Below are 22,518 nucleotides of genomic sequence, written 5' to 3' on the forward strand. Positions count from 1 at the left end.
AAAGGTTTTCGACAACAACCGGGCATTAATTACCAGGAGACATTTAGCCCGGTTTTCAAGTCTACCACTATTCGTGTCGTACTTTCTTTAGCAGTTGCTCAACAATGGCAACTAAGACAACTTGATGTTCATAATGCGTTTCTACACGACGACGTAAACGAAACTGTCTATTTTCACAAGTTGTCTATGGCTCTTCAGGGGCTTGGTTTTCGGGGCTCCAAGACAGATTCTTTTCTTTTTGTTTACTCATCAGGAGGCACGTTACTGTATCTACTTTTCTACGTTGATGATATTATTCTCACAAGTAACAATTCACGGGCTATTGATCAGGTGGTTCGCAATCTCAGCATGTCATTTGCTGTCCAGGACATGGGCAGACTCTCCTATTTTTTGGGCATTGAGATTCTTTACAGTGGCCAGGACTTTCTATTGTCCCAACAGAAGTATATTAACGAGCTCTTACAACGTGCCAGTTTGTCCAATGCTCACCCGGTTGACTCGCCTATTACACCGAGTGCGAAGTTGGCCTTGGGTGACAGCTCCCCATTTGAGAACCCGGTTAAATATAGGCAGGTTGTGGGTGCCCTTCAATATGTCACGCTTTCTCGTCCGGACATTACCTATGCAGTCAATAAGGTCTGTCAATTTATGCACTCGCCAACAAAGAATCAATGGTCAGCTGTTAAGCGCATTCTATGGTACTTGAAGGGTACTGTCACACATGGTCTTCTAATTAAACAGCAATCTCCTTCGGTTCTTCATGCCTACACGGATGCTTCTTTCAACAACTTGAGTGCCTTTTCTGATGCTGATTGGGCTGGGTGCCCAGATGACCGTCGATCCACAGGGGGGTATGATATCTATCTTGGGTCTAATCTTGTGTCTTGGTCAGCCCGTAAACAAAAGACTGTCTCTAGGTCATCTATGGAATCAGAGTATAAAGCCCTTGCAAACACGGTTGCTGAATTAACTTGGTTACGGGCACTCTTGCATGAACTGCATGTTCCAGCACGATCAGCCCCAACATTATGGTGCGAAAATCTTAGTGCAACATACATGGCAGCAAATCCTGTCTTTCATGCACGTACGAAGCACGTTGAGGTAGACTTTCATTTTGTCCGAGAACAAGTTGCTCAACGAAAACTCTCGGTGCAGTTTATCTCAACAGAAGATCAGATTGTAGATGTGTTTACCAAGGCTCTACCCTCTCCAAGATTCTTGTTCTTACGGTCCAAGCTAAGAGTTGCTTCCCGGCCTTAGCTTGCGGGGGGATATTAGACATAGTTTAATATTATGTTATATTAGAGGGATTAGAGTGTAATATTGTATTCTATATATACCCATGTATATTCAGCAAATATGATCACAATTCAATAACAATAACTTCTTTACCAAGTTTAACTACCTTAATCAAGAGTAAACAACCTTAACTTGTTACGAACAAGAAAAATAAAGATGAAAAGGAAATCTGTGTTGACTTTTGAGAATAGCTACTGCACGAAAGTTTGTAAACAAGAAAGAAAACTTTGAATTGAATTGAATTAAAAAAACCATAAGCTATGACCCCTTATAATACTAAAACAAAAACCGACTCAAACTCCTACTGATTAGGATTATTTTCTTGACCCATAAGTAAACTTAAATAAATAAAACAAACTTTCAAACTAATCCCTTGGACTATTAAATTTAACGATTAACTCCAACAATTAAATACTCAATAGTGTTTTAGAACATTGACTATAACTTGTTTTCATACCTTAGTCGTTCGGTTTGGTAAAAGCCTAGATGTTAAGGGTTGCGCAAATAAAAAAAATACAAAAAGAGCGAATTGTAAAAGGTTCCATTGCCGGGAATCGAACCCGGGTCTCCTGGGTGAAAGCCATATATCCTAACCGCTAGACGACAATGGATTTTTTGATGGCGGAACAAGAGTTTAACTAAAGTTCCTTTGGATTACAAAGTTGAACGTCTTTAATTGTGTAAGGCCCCGTTACTGGTGCCTCACATTTGAATGTTGGATTTACTCATAAATACAGTTCTAAATATCAGAGTTAATTAAAACTTTCACTGAATAATAATAAGAATCAGCCATTCATTACAATCGTTCATAACTTGTCTTTTTAAAACATAACATAGCATATAATATCAAACATCATAACATATCTTCAGATACCAGCCCCTTCGATCTTGCCATGTTTCCTACTCAAACCAGCGGTCTCAATCTGTTAACCTGCGTGCATACTAAAAGTCAGCTACGCTGAGTGAGTTCTAGTTAATCAAATCACTTATTTTACATACACATATACGTGCCCTAAGGTACGCATTACTTACTTAACCTTTTCATCATTCTTTTGTATACATTCATAACTAACCTTACATTATGAAGAGCATTCGCCCTACATACCTCGGAAAATTTTAAGGTCTGGTACCCTCCATCCTCGGATATTATTAGGGTCCGGTTTCTCTTCTTCCTCGGATATTGTTAGGGTCCGGTACCCTCCATCATCGGATATTGTTAGGGTACGGTACCCTCCATCCTCGGATATTATTAGGGTCCGATCTCCCTTTCTTTCCTACTATCATGCCATACCTTTCCATATATATAATTGTAAGTTCATACGTACATACATCATTCATCCATCACATATACAATCATATCATCAAAACATCACCTGAAAGTGCATGCAATATCCGAAGATCGTTCACGCACTGACAAGCTTTCATTCACATTTAGATATACATAAATAACATACAAATCATACATGGCATGCACTTACCATTTAAGGTAAGTGTATTAACTATCACATCGAGTATGCACACAGCCTCGAAAAAATAACAAGGAATGGGGCTAGAAACTCACCTGAATGCGGTTACGTTCACCGTTTATGGTTAGTCCTTTCTTGAGCTGTGCACGACTAACTGTATAACAATTACACATATCAATTTAACTATCACTACCCTTATCGTGTTTCTAGTTTAATTATTACCCCCAACGAACGGGAGTCCGGGGGCAGCGCCCCTGGCAGCGGGGTTCTAGGGGGGGGCAGCCCCTAGCGGGGTCCAAGGGGCAGAACCCCTGGCTGGGGTTAAGCTGCCAGGTCAGCTTGGAAAAAAATGTTAATTTTCATTACCTGTCTTAACACATTTTCCATTAGGATTTTAATTTATTATCTAATTCGCTAACTCATTTGCTATAACGAATTAAGCCCGATTCATTAACTAATTCGTTATCTGGTTCGTTATCCTAGTTCGCTAGCATAATTCGTTATCCTAACGGATTGGGTAAGTAACGAATCACTTGATTCGTTATCTGATCATAACTAACTAGGGAAACTAATTAGTTATTTGGATATAACGAATTGGTGAACTAATTCGTTATCTTGCCATAACGAATTGGGTTAATTAATTCGTTACCTTATCCTAACGAATTACACAAATCTTATCCAGACTTTGACTCAGAGGTCAAAGTTAAAATCGTCAAGAACACAGATTAGTCAACAGGTATTAGATCTGCAATAATCCTTCGTTTCTTAACCAAATAACACGATTTAGGTACCGTTGGATTTGGAATCCCAGCGCCAACAAACCCTAACCCTTCATTCATCCAAACATTCGTGGTTATGGGGTGCGATTTAGGCATATATATATACACGGGTTCTTTAGGTTAGCAATTAACCTACCAATCGTTAATGGTTTTCAGCAAGAATCATCGCGTTTGGTTCGTTTTTACCATATGTATACAGATCTAAGATTATCTAAATGAATCTGGACCTAAATGAACGATTCCTAATTATATACGCACCTTAAACGAGTCAAACTACGAACACGGTTAAGCCTTGATGTTGTTTTAGTTCTTCACCAACGGGTTCGGGTTTCCACCTTCGAATCTTGGCTCGGGTTATAGGCTGGTGTTTTTGTGTGTTTTTGATGATGTAGGCTATGGTGTAGAGATAGATAAAAAATGGAAAGGTTTAGGGTTTAAGGGGTATTTATACTCCCTTAAGCCCATGGACCTAAGGCCCATTCCATTTTCTTATTTCATCTTCTAAATTCCAAGCCCACCTTCGATTAGTTTATTTATTTAAACCGATAACGACACACTATAAAATAAACTAAATTTATTCTACTAATATAACCAAAAGTAGGATGTTAAAGTCTTCCCTCCTTATAGAGGTTTCGTCCCCGAAACCTAACTATTACATAAACAAATTCGGGTAAAACTTGCGCATCTCATCCTCAGCTTCCCAAGTAGCATCTGAGCCCTTGCGATGCTTCCATGTTACTTTCACTAAAGGTATAACCTTGTGACGAAGTTGCTTCTCCTTGCGGTCAACTATCTCGATCGGTTGCTCGATGTAATTCAACTGTTCATCAACCTCAATGTCCATTAATGGCATATGAGACGTGTCTTCCACCAGACATTTCCTCATATGAGAAACATGGAAGGTGGAATGAATTCCTTCTAACTCTTCTAGCAAATCCAGCTTATAAGCCACTTCACCCACATGATCTATAATCTTAAACGGTCCAATGTACCTCGGACTCAACTTTCCTCTCTTTCTAAAACGAATGATTCCTTTCCAAGGCGAGACCTTGAGCATCACATTGTCACCAACGTTAAACTCAATCGGCCGTCGCCGCTTATCAACATACGACTTTTTTTTGTCTTGAGCAGCTTTCATTCTTGCTTTGATCTGATCGAACTTCGAAGAAGTTTCTTGCACAACTTCTAAACTTCCCATCTCTTTCTGACCAATCTCTCGCTAACATATCGGGGTTCTACATCGTCTACCGTAAAGCATCTCAAACGGTGGCATTCCGATACTTGAATGGTAGCTGTTGTTATAGGAGAACTCTGCCAGATGCAGATGATCATCCCAACTTCCTTCAAAGTCTAAAACACAAGCACGAAGCATATCCTTAAGGGTTTGGATCGTCCTTTCAGACTGTCCATCGGTTTGAGGATGATACGCCATACTGATGTTCAATCTCGTTCCCATAGCTTCATGGAACTTCTTCCAGAATCTCGAGGTAAACCGAGTATCTCTATCAGACACGATGGATAACGGTACTCCATGCTTAGATACAACCTCTTTGATGAACAAACTTGCTAACGTTTCTAACGAGATGGCCTCTCGTATAGGCAGAAAGTGAGCACTTTTGGTCAAACGGTCCACAATCACCCAGATGATGTTTAGCTGTACAATGTAGCTTAGTTATGAAATCCATGGTGATGTGTTCCCATTTCCATTCTGGTATCTCCAAAGGTTGCATTTTCCCATAAGGCTTCCGGTGCTCTGCTTTTACTTGTAAACAAGTTAAGAAGCACTTACTGACGTAATCTACCACCATCATTCTTCATTCCTGGCCACCAGTATTCTCTTTTCAAATCTTGGTACATCTTCATGGTTCCTGGATGAATCGAATATATTGACTTATGGGCTTCGTCTAAGATTCAACCTCTAAGATCTCCAAGGCGTGGAATCCACATACTGTCAAACCTAGTCTTAACACCATGAGTGTTTTTTATCAACTCGTCTTGCTGACCGAAAATCCTTTCTTTCTTTACTAGTCCTTCGTCTTGTAACATCCTAAAATTTATAATGTTAAATAAAGAAAGTTACGTTTAATGATTTAGCGTTAATAATTAATTAATATCGAGTAAAGAACGGATCATGGACTTAGATTAATTGAGATGGGTTAAATGAGAATGGGCCTTCGGTCCATGGGCTTTAAGGGATATAAATATCCCCTAAACCCTAAACCATCATTCATTTCCATCTTATTCTCTAACACACTCCAAAACACACACACACCACACACCGCCATATACGGCCGGTGGCCGAGGGAGAGAAACGAGCAAGATCCGAGAGAGAGTAAACGATTAGTTGTGATTAAACAAGTTAAACGAGATCCAAACAAGCACAAAAGGTATGTTCTTGACCTTTAAAGTTTAAAGATCCAAGCTTTATAGTATATACGGGGTATATATATACGACCGAAATGGTTAGGGAACGTTTGTGGGTGATGTCGAACCATAACAAGGGTATTAAAATCGCCAAAATGCGTGATAAAAACCAAACCCGTAGCGAACTGGGCAACTTCGCCTTCAAAACGATAACTTCGCCTTCAAAACGATAACTTCGCCTTCTAAGCTTAACTTCGCCTACGGCCAAGTTCGCCTAACTGGTAACTTCGCCTAAGGCCAAGTTCGCCTAATTGATAACTTCGCCTAAGGCCAAGTTCGCCTAATTGATAACTTCGCCTACGGCCAAGTTCGCCTAAAGCTAAGTTCGCCTAAAGATTAACTTCGCCTAAAGCTAAGTTCGCCTAAGGATTAACTTCGCCTAAAGCTAAGTTCGCCTAAGGTTTAACTTCGCCTAAAGCTAAGTTCGCCTAAGGTTTAACTTCGCCTAAAGTCAAGTTCGATTAGAAAATAAATTAAAAACCTAATGAAAAATGTGTTAAGACAGTTAATGTTAATAAAATTTTTTCAAGCTGACCTGGCAGCTCGACCCCAGGCAGGGGCTCTGCCCCTTGGACCCTGCTAGGGGCTGCCGCCCCTAGACCCCGCTGCCAGGGGCGCTGCCCCCGGACCCCCGTTCGTTGTGGGTAGTAATTAAGATTAGAAAGATGATATAAGTAGTGATAGTTAATTGATATGTATACTTGTTATACAGTCAGCCGTGCACAACTGAGGAAAGGGATTACGATTAACGGTGAACGTAGCCGTGTTCAGGTGAGTTTCTAGCCCCACTTCTGTGTTATGTTTTCGGGGCTGTGTGCATACTCGATATGTTTGTTAATACACTTATCCTAAGTGATAAGTGTATGCCTTATATGAATGATGTGAAATGTATGAATGATTGCTTGTCAGTACGTGAACGATCTTCGGATATAGCACGTACTGTCAGGTTGTAGTGTTACGTATAAGGTGAGTATAATGTGTTTGCTCATATGTATGAATGCGATAAAGTTAATAAACAAATGAAAGGCACGGTTGTATGGTAACGAAGAGGGACCAGACCCTTATAATATCTGTGATGTTAGGGACCAGACCCTTATAATATCTGTGATGTTAGGGACCAGACCCTTATAATATCTGTGAGGTTATAGGGTGAAAGGCTCTTTAAAACGTATGATTATGTATGTAAAGAAAGTATGAAGGTAAGGATGAAAGTATATGCAATTATGTGTGTATGAAAGAAAGTTAAGAGGTTAAGTATGTTGTAAGAAGGTATTGTATGATTATGTGATTAACTAGAACTCACTCATCGTAGCTGACTTTTAGTATGCACGCAGGTGAGTAGGATGAGGCAGCTCGCTTGAGGAGACACGTGGCACCGAATAAGAGGCTGGCATCGGAAGACTCAAGACGTTTAAGTTTAATGTTTCGTTAATTTTGAAAGACAAAATGATGTTTTAAGACAATACGTGTTTTGTTATGAAATGTTTTATGAAAGCTTTTATATTCCGCGAATGTTTTAATTAACTCTGATATTTAGAACTGCGTTTATGAGTAAATCCAACACGTAAGTAGGGCTACCGGTAACGGGGCCTTACACGTCTACCAGCACTTCTGATTGCACCTTGCTGATTTCTTCAAATAGACTTGAGTTCATAATTAACTGGTATGACTTCACTAGTTGCAATGACTTCCTCATTCTTACAACTTAGCGCGTCGGCGGTCACATTAGCTTTACCAGGATAGTACTTAATGTCGCAGTCGTAATCCTATCAATTCTAACCATCTTCTCTGTCTCATGTTCAATTATTTATGCTCGAAGAAGTACTTTAAACTCTTATGATCCGTGCAAATGGTACACTTAGTACCATACAGATAATGCCTCCATATCTTGAGAGAATGCACTACTGCTGCTAGCTCTAAATCATGCGTCGGATAAGTACTCGCATGGACTTTCAACTGTCTAGACGCGTAAGCTATCACCTTCCCTCGTTGCATCAACACGCAACCTAACCCACGATGCGAAGCATCAGTACAAACAACCAGATCCTCGTCACTTAGCATATTAATTTTTAGTAACTTCAGATGTTCCGAGTGTGGAACATTTGGACAGTTAGCATACAAGTGTACCAAATGGAAATAGCAAGAAGCAAAACTAGCTCAGGGTTAAATAGACAAACCAACCCTACTCTGACAAGATACAAACTAGAATCAGGATTAAACAAAGAATGGAGGGTTAACCCAAATTGGTATCACATGTGAATCGATTGTGGATAAAGTTGGTTTACTTTATTTGATAGTTTTGAATAGGTGCTGCTAAACTTACCCCTCCCATCCATTTTTACTAAACATACATCTTCTCTCAAGTTTTACATTAATACGATTTAGACATTTTTGTTGTTTCTTTTGTCATTTTGTTATCATTATTATTCTTATAAAAGCATTTTCTTTTCTATTTTTATTTAAACAAATTTCTTCTATTTATCTTTTTTGTATATTTAAAAGCCTTTAATAAAACATATTTTTTCTTACTTAGAAAAACACTTTTTTTTTCTTATCTAAAAAACGTTGTTTCTCTTGTCTTAAAAAAATGTTTTTTTTCTATACTTGTTTTAATCCTTTTGAAGAACGTTTATTTTTTAAATTAAGAGATAGTTTACATTCTTTTATAAAAAAATCATATTATTTTTTACAACTAAAAATGTTAAATAACATACAACTTGATAAACAAATTTGGCTCTTTTCTCATGTAGCATTAATATCATGTATCCAAACCTAACAAAACAAAATCAAATTGTTTTGAATACATTTTATAAAAATAAAAATAAAAAACTAGCTAGAGAAAACATATAAAACTATTTAAGACATGTGAAAAAATAAACAAACTTTTAATAAGATTTTAAAGAAATAAAATAATAAAATCAATAACAAAAGTATATAAAAAAACTATAAAATAAAAATAAAAACTTAATAGTTTTTTATTTGATATTTTGAGATAATTATAAAATAAAATAAGATGGACTAAAATGGCAATTACAAATGTTAAGAGGAAATATAAAGTTCAGGGGACGGGTGTATGGTTAGCAAAGGAGGGGGATACGTTTAACCTAACCCTTTTGAATGCTAATTAAGTGGAGTTTTAAGTTTGTTTAGATAATTGAGTTATCTAATAGATTGAAAGTGTGTTCGAGCTATGCCATGACTGTTTTTTTAGGATTAATAGGGCTAGAGTTAATTATTTTGAGCTTCTATTGTTTGAAATTTATCAACAAAATTAGTATTTTGGTGTGCCACAAAAATTTGGTTTCGTTTTGTCTTTCTATTATTAAGTGATAATTGGTGACGTGCGAGAATTTAGGCTTCCCATTTTAAATATGATTTGTATTTCTACACACTTTTAATAGTGTTTATAGACATAAAAAAAGTGTTTGGATATTTGCTGTTGAAAAGATTAAAAAAATAGTGTTCAAAAAATGTTCAAAATAATAATGTTTTTGAAGTGCGAAAATAATCTATATCTATATATACTATTAAAACAATAGAGTTTAACTCAACATGACTTTTTCCTATTGGTGTATTCTTAACCTTTCCATGTATATCTAGCACTTCTCTAATTTTCATGTGAATAAAATAATTCTAAACTAAATTAAAATACTATATAATTTATTCTATATTATATATTTAATAAGAAACATAGATATTACATCAACATAGCAGGTAGATGGGCAACATAGATATTAATATAAATTTTATTTTGTTTTAATAAAAAATCAATTCTATTAAATGATAATTAATTTCTATTAATTAATTTATATTATTATGCATTCATTAATTAGAACATAAGTATTTTAGTTTAATTGACATTGGTAGACATTATTTTCATATATAGAGGCTAAATTACCTAAATTGTCTATTAAATCAAATATTCAGAGATTCAAAATATGGTACAATATAATAAAATATATTGTATATCTTAAACTAAAAGTCTTATATTTTTTTTGTCTATTATTATCTTATATTATACAAGAATGTTATATTATCTTGTCTTTAGTAAACATCATTTTAATAAGCAAATATAGTTTTCTTATATTGTAAATCTTATTAAAGTAATTTAGTTGTTTTACCTGAGTTGTTTAAAATTTCTTACAAATAAAATAATTATCAACTTTTCTAACAGATGTTTCAATTATAACCCTAATTTTTATCCATTTCCCTCAATCTAAATTTATTTATGCATTTGTGAAATCGTATTGATATAACTAAATTATCGATAATGAGCTTTTCTATATCGTAATCACAATATAGTTATATGACAATTCAATTTTGGAACATAACAATTTTTTTCTATTGTCTTCATTAGTGTTATTTTTATCATTCAAAAGTATATATATGTATATATATATATATATATATATGTTTTTTAATCATAATTACATTTAGTTATGTTTATTTTGTGTCATCATTTTATAACCATAGTCCTAAAATTGTATGACATTTTAATAATTTTATAAACTTTAAAACTTTAAAGTGTAACTCAAAGGTAAATTTCGTAAATCAATGGTCAAACATTTCATAATGTATAACATTACTACGATTGAAACATATTATTTTTAAAAGGATTTTCAGTTTTAAATTTTAAACTTTTAAATTAAACTGGTCAAACAATACATAATGTCTAAATGTAGCATGATTAAAAATTCATTATTACTAAAAATATATCCAGTTTTAAATTTTAAAATTTTCAATAACTTAATATTTTTAAAATCTGGTCAAACATTCCATAATTAACCTATTAATGTAATTATGATATTAATTATTCTAATTATTATTAGAATTCAAAAACATACTTAATCATCTCATTTACATTATATAAATCTTAAGATTGAAAACCTTAACCATTATAATCTCTCTCTCTCTCTCTCTGTTTCAGATTAATATCTCCACCATCGCCAATTCCAGTAAGGAAGATTAATTATTTTTCGGTAAGGTTTAATTTGATACTCTAATAGTCGATTATCATATTATTCATTATTTCATTAACAATTCTTTTTCTTTTCCCTTTTTGTTTGTATTGATTTTAATTACTATATAATTTTCTTATAATCTCTTTAGGTTCCATATCAAAATAAAAAAATCCAATGGAGATGTTGAACTATTACGGTTTTCCGATAAAGTATTATGGAAAATACTATAATACCAGATGGGTTATTTAGAATCTTGAGTTGAAGTCATAACAAGTTCAAGTCAATATTAGAGTGTATACAAGTTATGGCTCTATGAATTGTTAAACAAGTCATATAAGCCAATTGATGTTTCTAAGTGTTTGGTTATTAGCTATTAAAAAAACCAATTTGTTCCTTTTTGTATTAATCTTTAACAACAACGAAATGCTACAAATTAATGTATAAACTTTGTATAAAAGAAAGTATTTAGGGAGTTGTAAATACTAATTTATGACACTTTTGTTAAATAAATAGTTAGATTGTATAGACTTTTGTTCGTGTTTATTTTAAATTACACTTCAATAAGTTATTCCTACATCTTGTCAAAGTGAAAGGTACTTAAACTATCAAAAATAACACGATGCTCATATTTGAATGCGAATCCTTACATGTTGTAGAGATAAAATAACTTACGAATTAATTATTGGATATAGGTGAAGGGAATGTTGGGGGTGGAGGTCCAAGTGACGACAGATGAATGTACAAATTCCCGATGATCTTCTAATTAACAATTCATTATATCCAGTATATGATTTAATAGACTTTGTGTATCCTTCGATTTTAGACAAGTTCAATGAACTTACTTTCAAGAACGGGCGATACTGTCGGTTAAAATTATTTGTGTTTATTAGCCGATTTCTATATTTTCACCCGTGGCGCCCACGGGTCAATAACCTAGTAATCTACTTATACTATTAAAGCAATACAATTTTTTTTCACATGACACTAAACTCCCTCCATATAGTCTACCAAATGTACAAGTTTCTATTTTTACAATTCTCCTTAATGAAGGATAAAATAAAAAATATGTTTTTTATAAGAATTGAACTCACTACCTTGCTTTCAACATGTTTGTGATTCACCAACTCAACTATGATAAATTGCTGTTAACCTTCTCTTTTTCCTAATTGGTATGGATTCACAACCTACCATTTTGATTTCATTTAAAATACAAATACAAATTATTATTACTAATCTACATATTTTAAGAAATTATTTATATAAAATGAATCCATAAGATATGTTATTATAGGGTCAAGTTATTCTATAAAGGGAAACAAAAATGAGAAGGATTTCTAGCCACACAAAAGAACTCTTTAAAAAATTAAAAATAAATATAAAAAAATCATAACTCAAATATAATAGAAAAACGAAAAAAAATGCAAAAATGTTTCCATTGTCTTTCTCGTTCTCATAAAAAAAATTTAAAAATTTAAAAAAAACACAATGGTGAGTGAAAAAAGTCGTTGTGTCTTTTTGTTTATCATTGTGTTTGGTGTTTATTTTCTTCATTGATTGTTTCTTTTTTGTTTGATATTGTGTCTTTTTTCTTTATATTGTGTTATATTACTCAATATTGTGTTATCTTTTGTTCGGCATTGTGTTATATTTTGCGATCTATTGTGTCTTTTTTAGTTATAATTGTGTCTTTTGTTCATTTTCGTCATTTTGTCTTTGATCTCGGCATTGTGTCTTTTCGTCATTTTTTTGTATTTTTTTTGAACCAGAATGATGGCGGAAACATTTTAGCTTTTTATTTTTTTTGTTTTTTATTTATATTTTGAGTTATGATTTTTTTATTATTTTTTTTGAATTTATTTTTAAAGAGTTTTTTGTGTGGTCAAAAATCATTCTCACACTTCTCATTTTTGTCTCCCTTTGTATTTTTACTTTACCCTGTTAATTATTATGTATATTATTAAATTTAACTTGTTCTTTTTATTTTTTTAACCACCCGTGTATCACACGGGCTCTATGTCTTAAGCAATGTTGCTGTGATCGGACCGGATCAGTATAATATCTCATTTATTTATGAAACCCTTTATCATCAAATCCTAAGTATATTAATGTTATTAATTTCCTTACAGTAATTAAAACTAAAATTTTAAAAATATATAAATATTATAAATGAATAATGTAAAAAACATATGAGAATGTAAATAAATTACAATACATAAAAAAAGGAAAATGAAAGGAAAAAAGGAAAAGAAAAGAAAAACTATAGAACCAAGAATCTTAATCTTAAATATATATAAATGAAACATTTAAAAGCTCTCTATTTGCTTCTTATATTCTCTCAAGCCACCAAATTATTTTATTTGTAAATAAAGATTTCTCATGCATTTGACCCGAATTCACAGATATAGGGCTCACCAAACCCAAATAATCTTAAACGGGTTATAACATCTCATTATATTAAAAATTAATTTCACCAAATATTTGATATGAAAATCCTATAAAGTAGAGATATACTAAAATTCATATCCAATTTTTCTAAGAAAAATATATTATTTATATTAAGAAACAATTTTGTAGTAAAAAAAAGTGTCATGAGTCTCACCAAACCCATATATTTTAAATGGGTTATAATATCTCATTTATTTCTGAAACCCTTTCATAATCAAACCCCAATTAAATTATTAACTTTATTACAATAGATAAAATTAACATCCAAAAAAATATAAATATTAGACACGAAAAAGAAACAAAATCCCCGTAATATGAGGGATAAAACTAGTAATAAATATAAATAAAACCTTTAAAAGCTCTCTAGTTACTCCCTAAGTTCTCTCAAGCTATCAGATTACATTATTTGTAAATGGAGACTTCTTTTGCATTTGACCCGGTTTTACGAGTATGGGTCTTACCAAACCTAGATAGTTCTTAAACGGCTTTTAACATCTCGTTAAACTAAAAATTAATCTCACCAAATATTTGATATGAAAATCCTATAAAATAGGGATATACTACAAAAGAATATCTGATTTTTTGAAAAATATATTATTTATAATTAAGAAACAATTTTATAGTAAAAAAATAAGCGGGTCATGGATAACCTATATAACTTTTAATTGGGTTATAACATCTCATTTATTTGTGAAATATATTAACCATCAAATCCTAAATATAGTATTCTTACAATAAATAAAATTAAAATCAAAAAAATATATATAAATATTAAAAATGAATAATATAAAACAACCCCGTAATACGGTGGATAAAAGCTAGTTTATTATAGTTGGGGCTCAAAAACCCATTTAAACTCTATTGATAAAGGACACTCATTCTATGTTTGACGTTGTTCAAGACTTTCTTTGAATAATTTGATATATCTTCCTATTCTAATAAAGTATAATAACTATAGATACTTGTCATTTTTTGGTTAATTTTCGCAATATTTTTTCTTCAAGACTAAAATCTTAATTAATTTTAATATATGTAATAGATCAATAATTATTCACTTTTTTTTTACACTCGATTTATATTATATCTGTACATTTTTATAAAAATAAATATGAACATATTATTTTACTATATATTCCAAAATACTTGGTGAAATCCAAAAATCAACAACAAACTCTGTTTGTCAAATATCGAAAACAATATAATTTTAAATGTTATCATTAACATATTGTACTATGTATATCATAGAAGATTGTAAAGAAAAATAAAACTCGAATATGCTTTCATTTTACAAAGTAATTTTTTTAATCATTAAATTATAAATATATGCTAAAAGTCGATCTATTCTTTTTAAAATCAATCCATTTATCTATTGCTATTATTGTAAATTGTCATATAAATTTATAAATTATAAATATATGTATTAAATCTATCTATTTATTTTTTTCGGTTAGTTCAGTAAACTATATATAAGTTAAAATATAATGATAGTATATACCAATAATTTTCAGACATAACAAAGTTTATCATATTTAATTTTTTAGTTTGTTTTTATCAAGGATTGTTTCGGGTTTTTTGTGAAACTTAAATTTGATTTTTATGGGTCAAAGTTGGTAAATAGATTATGGTACAAGTTAACTACATTTAGCTCAAAATTTGTTACGAGTCAAAAGTGGGGAATCTAAGTATTTTTAAATGTTTGAGAATTCAAATAGACTTATCGTCAAATTTGTTACGGGTTCAAAATGTTGATTTGAAAATGTCAAGCGAATGAAGTAAGAATTTTAAATATAATTCAGGCTTTCAATTTATTTTCAAAGACATTTTTGGAAATAATCAAAAGGTTCGTGATTTGGGAAATTGACTATTTTTCTTTCATATATTAAAATTTAAGAAAAGATTGCGAACAATTTCAACAAGTCAACCCCATGCCTATCAATACTTCTAACTTTTATCAAATTTGAAATATTTTTGTCAACATTAATTTTTCCTTTAATTGTGATCAGAACGTTGTATGGAAAGCATATCATGCAAAATTACACTCAAATGAAGCAAAATATTCAAAAAATTGAATGGGTTAACATGTTATTTTTATGTTGTCATTATGGCATTGTCGAGAAGCCCCCTGAAACTTATCAAAATATTTTTTATGGTTTAGTTTAGAAAAACATAGTTCTTGAAAAATATTCGTCATTACAATTTAATGTTATCCTTTCCTTCGATGGGTGGTAAATTGATTAATATATCAATAAATGTAACGCTCCTTCTATATTTAGGCTGAATGGTTAGTACTACTATCGTATGAGAAGTCATATTTCCGAAATTGGTTCATAACCAAAATTCTTTCAGATATACATATATGACACTAAGAATTAAATTTTCAATAGAAATAACGTTCTCGGGCACGTTTTTGCGCGTGTATTTTTTATTAAGTTCATTTAAAAAAATTACTTTGTGATATAAATAAATCAATTTATGTACACATAGTATAGATACAAGCATAGACGTAATATATTTTTTTCATATGCGTTATGTAATTATTTGCTTTACTTGTAATTTTATAACTAGATAATCCCGGCGTGATATAGGCTTTAAAGCTAGTTACCTTATGATTGATCGGAAACTCAATTATAATAGATCATTAAATTGTATTTTTTTAGTAGAACTTACATATTCTTTGAAAATTTATTTGCTAAATATCGACCTATCGGCTATCAACACTACATATTAATCCCCAGCGAAAAGAAAACTTGCAAGAATGACACACAAGGCCTCATAATTTATCAAATATGATCAAATATCATACAACAATGTAAAATATTTCAAGATAAATCACATAGCTTTGAACGTATTAATCCGATACCAATTTAATGCAAGTCACAAATATAGGTACGATTAATACCAAATTTCCAATACATATCACCAAGTTCATAAACCTTTTCAACACATCACCAATCACTATATATAAATCATTTAGAGTTTGGATCAAATACAAATAAAACATGTTAATTGTGAGAATCAAGTAGAGTAATTATATATACAAATAGAGTAATTATGTAATTACATCAAAGAGTAATAAATTACTCTATGATGTAATTACATAATTTCTCTACTTGATTCTCACAATTAGCACGTTAATTTTATTTATACGTTAAATTTCCCCATATAATTTATATGTTGTTGTTGATAATCTTAGGACGATGTTGGCGGGCTAAGTTTTGGTAATGAGCTTTGAAGACAATGCCTAGAAAATGTATAAGCTACCTCCCAAGCTATTCTTCACAACCGCCACTTATAAGCCGGTACCCATCAATCAAGTGAACAACGATAAATGTGAGATAAAGTCAATTGGTTGGTATTATATTTGACATGGCCGTTTTCAAGGATTTAAATACATCGACCGAACCAAAATAAAAAGACCCGTAAGCCTTAACGAACAACGGAATACATAAGCTAATTTTTATAAAAGACGATTAACAATAAATATGACAAAAATATAATATGAATGTAATACCCAAATTTTCAAAACCCTAAAACTTAATACTTATATGAGTTATTACTACAAAATTTATTAAAATTAATATATTGTTATTTTAATATACACTCATTTTTTTTAAATTCTTTAAAGGATTATTATATGGTATGTTGAAATAAATTTTAAGGGTGAAATATAGCTAAAACAAAACTAAAAGGGGTGAGTATGTAAATAAACAATTTAATTATGGAATAAAGAGCATGTACTATTTTTGCCATTACCTGAAACTTGATTTTGTTGTCATCTTCTCCACTAAGACATTTCGGCAAAGTTATTCAGTGAACCTATTTTAATTTCCAACAAAACTAACGACCGATTGAACCAATTGACGATGTTGTTTAACTCAAGATCTTTTATATATCAAAGATATGTATGTATAAATAAGTATGCCCCCCCCGAAACTTACGTACCCGGCCGCCCTTATATTTGACATACTATAGGTCTGTTTGGTTGGGATAATTGAACGAACGGAGAATGGAAAGGAAGTTGGAATCGAACGAACAAAAGAATGAAATGAACAATTATAATTCTTATATATGTCTTGTTTGACCAACCTATGAAAATGAAATGAATTATTACTTATGTTGTTTGGTATATAAAAAAAAGCAAGATTATTGAAATATAAATGATAAATATACTCTTATCTCAAAATATATAAAATTTACTAAAATAAAAAGGGGAAACACTATGAAATAGTAATCAAGTTTCAACTTTGTTCCATTTAAGGCACTCATATTTTGTTTTTTATTAATCGGGTCACTTAACTTTCAGTTTGTCTTAATTAGGTCACTTGAATTTCAATTTGTGCTCTAAAACGAGACGAACAACTACTATATTATCGCAAGTGATATATTTACTGATAAAAAATAAAAAAATGTTGGTTTTAGTGACGTTTAAGTTATTTATGAACATATAATATGAATGTAAAAATGATAGTATTAGAAAATTTATTAAACGTTGAGTGACCTAATTAAGCTAAAACTGAAAGTTGAGTGACCTAATTGAGACACATTCAAAGTTAAATGACCTAATTGAGACAGAATTGAAAGTTGAGTGACCTAATTGAGACAAAATAAAATATGAGTAACTTAATTGGAACAAACTTGAAACTTGGTTACAATTCTACAAAGTTGTCCCTAAAATAAATTAAAAATGTCACCTGCGACGGTGGTGGTTGTGGTTACGGAAGCAATGGTGATGGTGGTGGCGGTGGTGGTGGTTAAGTAATGACAATGGTGGTGGTCCAACGGCGACAATGTGGTGCTGGCTATGACTATGGTGGTGGTAATGTGGTGGTGGTAGCGTTGGCGGCTAGGTGGTGGTAATGTGGTGGTGGTAGCTATGATACGGTGTTGGCGCCGGCGGTTCTCAGGTGGTAGTGATGCCGGAAACAGTGGTGGTAGCGCATGGATGGCGGTGAAGATGGTGGAGGTCAGGTGGTGTTGGTAGCAACAACAACAATGGTGGCAGTTAAGTGGCAGTGACGATGATGGTAGCGGTCAGGTGGTGGCGGCGGTTCTCGGGTGATGTTATCTAGAAAGTAGGGTTAAAGGGGAATGAAATAAAAAAATGGAGGTAAGAAGGAATAATTTTTGATTAAATGAGATTTCTTATGCAATGGTTGATTTCATTTCTTTTTCCAACCAAACACCAGGGTTGTCCCTGAGAATGCTTGTGCCTTAATAGATCATGTGCGAGTAGAAAAATGAGCCCTAGTAAAAACTCACACAGACACACATATATAATATAAAGATAAGTTTGATAACATATTAACATTGAACAACACAATATTGTTGTAACAAAATGATATGTTATTAATAGTTACACGAATCGTGGGACGTTTCTAGCAGTTTATTGTAGCGAAATTTAAGGTTGCAAAAGTCGTTAGGCGGACCCTAAGCGGCCGACTAAGGATTTGGGAGTACTCGGCATTAATCGGAGAGTACTCGGGATGACTCACCGAGAACTTGGCCTAGGCGAGGATCACTCAGGGATTACTCGTTGAGTACTCGATTGCTGCCTAGGTGCGATTTTTACAATCATAGCAAATTTGTTGATCAACTTTTCATCTATTTTTATCTTTTTTCGTATTTGAAAACTCGATAAGTGTGTGACATGATTTATGAAAATCATACAAAAATAAATTCTACTTTCAAGCCTCATGAAAATACCTTGTAATCGGCCCTTCACATATTCAAGGTTCGCTTCAGTTTAAAAAAAAATGAGAAATAAAAAGTTTTTCAGTTTCAAATATACATCAGAGAGATAAAAAAAAACACTTAATATGTAACAAAAAGCAAGTATAATGTTTATATGGTTATAAGTAGTGGAGGGCTATAAAATGGAAGGGGGGGGGGTTTCGAAACGTGGCGCCACAGATGAGCGATTTTATTTTATGGGTGTAGTAGTGTTGTTAACCAAAAATCCCCCCCTCCGGAGGCTTGCCATTGGTCCATTTAATAAAATAATATATTTCCTTTTAACCCATCGATGACAAAAGTATGCCCCCCTCTCTGAAATCGCCCTAAATTGCCCAGGGGCGGTATTGTCGTCCAAAAACCACCAACTTGTTGTCCCACTTCGCATACTGTAACAGTTGTAAAATTTTACTTTTCCTTTTCATCTAACAAAAGTACCTAATCGTCATACAGTTGAAACAAATAAGGATTTTATTTGGATCTTTTTATTAATTTCAATTTATATGGCCAGACTGAAATATAAGTTTTATTTGAGTTTATTAATTCTTTGTTGGACACATGCTATTGTATAAATTATATGGGCCTTTTTCGGTTATGGGCCTTAGGCAGTTGCACAGTTTGCAGAGGCTCAAAACCGACCTTGTGAAACACCATTTTTTAATTCTCTCACAATGACTTATACTATTATCATTTTCATTATTGTATATCAAATGCTACCTACAATTTGTCGTACCCCAACCTACGGCGAAAATTCCGGGGCGTGGACTGATTGTCACAGCTCGCAAGGTTCTATCATGCAAATATTAAAATTCAAATATCTATTTATTTAATTCAAATAACACCATTATTCATTATAAAAAGAAATCCAAAGTAAACAAAACATCAAATAATTCAAATGAAAATTCATAGTCTCAAAAATAAACTCTTCTAGCATAAGTCCTTAAAACAATTCTTCTAAGTCCACACTTCACATCAAACGGTGACCTGCATATGCGTTGAAAATAATATAGTTTGTCAACACGAGGTTGAGTGAGCAACACACCAGTTCAGTTATACATACAATATATAATAAAATACGTAGCTGCAACGAGTCATATGAGATTAACAAATCAATCAATGAGCAATTAAAATGTGATGTCGAAAAGCACAAGGCTATATCGACTAGCGTATGATTATACTATTTTCTGAGATTATGCTGGACATCTCCGTATGCGATTCACATTGAGCACATAAACATATAACAAGTATGGCATGCGATTAGTTAACACATAAGACAAACGGTTGCAGTTTTGTGTATAGATAAATGTGAAAATATATTAAGTTACGCATATGTCCCCAAAACGTGATAAAATGAGTAAAATGGAGGGAATGTGGTACTCACCTCAAAGATGAACGAGGATGGTAAGGATAGTGAGAATGGAGAAACGAATCACACGCGAACAACGTTAAAGCCTAAGAGAATAAAGAATATACTTGAAATGAGGATCTAAATTACGATACGAGTTAAACAACAATAATTTAATATTATAATTATATTATAAGGGTTTATTATTAACTATTGTTTGATTTATGAAAATATACTTAATAAAATGTTATTTTTAGTTTTATAGCTAAAATTACTTGATATATATACGTATTTACTAAACGTTAGTTTTTAAGTATCTTTATATACATATAAATATATATATATAGGGGTGGGATCTAGAGAGAACTCCTTTTAAAGAGAGAACTAGAGAACTAGTAAGAAATTATTTTTAACTATTTTAAAAAAAATTATTTTTTGATTTTTTTTCTTTCCTCCTTCTAATAAGATGATATTGTTCTTAACAAAAAAAAAACCGTCGATGTAATGCGTATGTGCATTATATATATAAAATAGTGTTTTATTGCATATAATACAACACAAATACATTATCTAAATACACACTATTGAATATATGCAAATACGACACTAATAATTGTATGCAAAACACATTATCGCATATATGTAATACAACACTAATGCACATATGCAATATATCGATTTTTTTTAATTTTTGTATATGATATAACACTATTGCAAATATACAATACAAACAACTATATATATGCTATTCAACACTATTTCAAATATCAAAATGCACACTATTGCACATATACATTATAAAAAAAGTCGGTGTACATTACTCGTTAATTTTTTTTATTTTTTTTCATTTTTATATTTTTTGGTGGTGAAGAATAACAACATATAAGAAGGATGAAAGAAAAAAAATTTAAAAATAGTTTTTTAATTAAATTAAAATTATTTCATTATTAATTCTCTAATTCTCTCCATAAAAAGGAGTTCTCTCATGATCCTCTCCCTATATACCAGTGGCGGATTCAGATATTTTCGCTACGAGGAGCACAAAACTGATAGGGTGAAGAAACGGGTCGGGTCACAGGGCCGACAAACCGTTCTAGAGGCCGAGAGTAATGAACTTTCGGGGCGCATGAGAGCGTAAATGGGCCTCCCTTAAAGTTAAATAACATATTTTAACTATATATATAAGTTGCATTTTGGACAAATATATAGTTAGTTATATACATGATAATTGCATGTGCTCTAGTTGTATACATTTTTAGAAAACAAATGAAAATAGTTATATACATAATATTGAATGAAATATAAGTAGAGTGTCAAACAAATAAAATAATAAAATAATCAAATAATTTTAACGTAATTCGTAAACTGAAATTAAATTTTGTGAACTCATAAATTCATGGATAATAAAAGCTTTTATATAATACTTTTATTAGTTAACAATTTTATTTAATAATGACTAAATTTATAGTTTCTAGGTTGTTATGTGTCAAAAAAGGCTTGGGTGAATTTTGGGTGGGGCAGGAGAGAGTCAGTTTATGAATATTTTACACAATAACCCAAAAGTCATAAATATTCATCTTCTCCATTCCCTCACTTGCGATTCTTTTTTTAAAAAACATCGAACTGTCTACAATCGGTGGTAGGAAAATCACTCCATTCTTTATCTTTTTAATTACCGACGGTGGGAACTAACCTATAGTTGACGGTGGGCATTGGCCGGATGTTTACTAATTATATACGAAGGTGTACCTGCAAATACGACACTCCGCCAGCTGGACGGTGGGCATCGGCCCACCGTCGTAAAGCCCTAGATCCGCCCCTGCTATATACATACATATATATATATATGTATGTATGTATGTATGTATGAAAACGAGTCTTAGAAAAATATATGTATATGAGCGAAAACAATTATTAAGAAGTCAGTTTTTAGTGAATCAAACTTGTTTAAACATTATTATTAATAATATTATTAGTTATTAATTATTTATTAAAAGAAAAACAAAAAAAATGGTTTTATTCAAAAAATAAATGGGGTGCAGGAGGTTCGAACTCGCGACCTCCGCCCC

At 32.0% G+C, this 22,518-nt stretch overlaps 1 non-coding gene across 1 annotated transcript; it reads right to left on the reverse strand.

Annotated features, from left to right (window-relative positions):
- Positions 1 to 1,838: 1,838 nt before the first annotated feature.
- Positions 1,839 to 1,910, reverse strand: TRNAE-UUC (transfer RNA glutamic acid (anticodon UUC)). The gene has a single exon. It is a non-coding gene; the product is annotated as a tRNA-Glu (tRNA).
- Between the last annotated feature and the right edge of the window lie 20,608 nt (positions 1,911 to 22,518).

Source organism: Bidens hawaiensis, unplaced genomic scaffold (assembly GCF_021521415.1).
Source record: "Bidens hawaiensis isolate Kalapana, Puna unplaced genomic scaffold, B.hawaiensis_p1.1 tig00046683_1, whole genome shotgun sequence".
Taxonomy (NCBI): Eukaryota; Viridiplantae; Streptophyta; class Magnoliopsida; order Asterales; family Asteraceae; genus Bidens; species Bidens hawaiensis.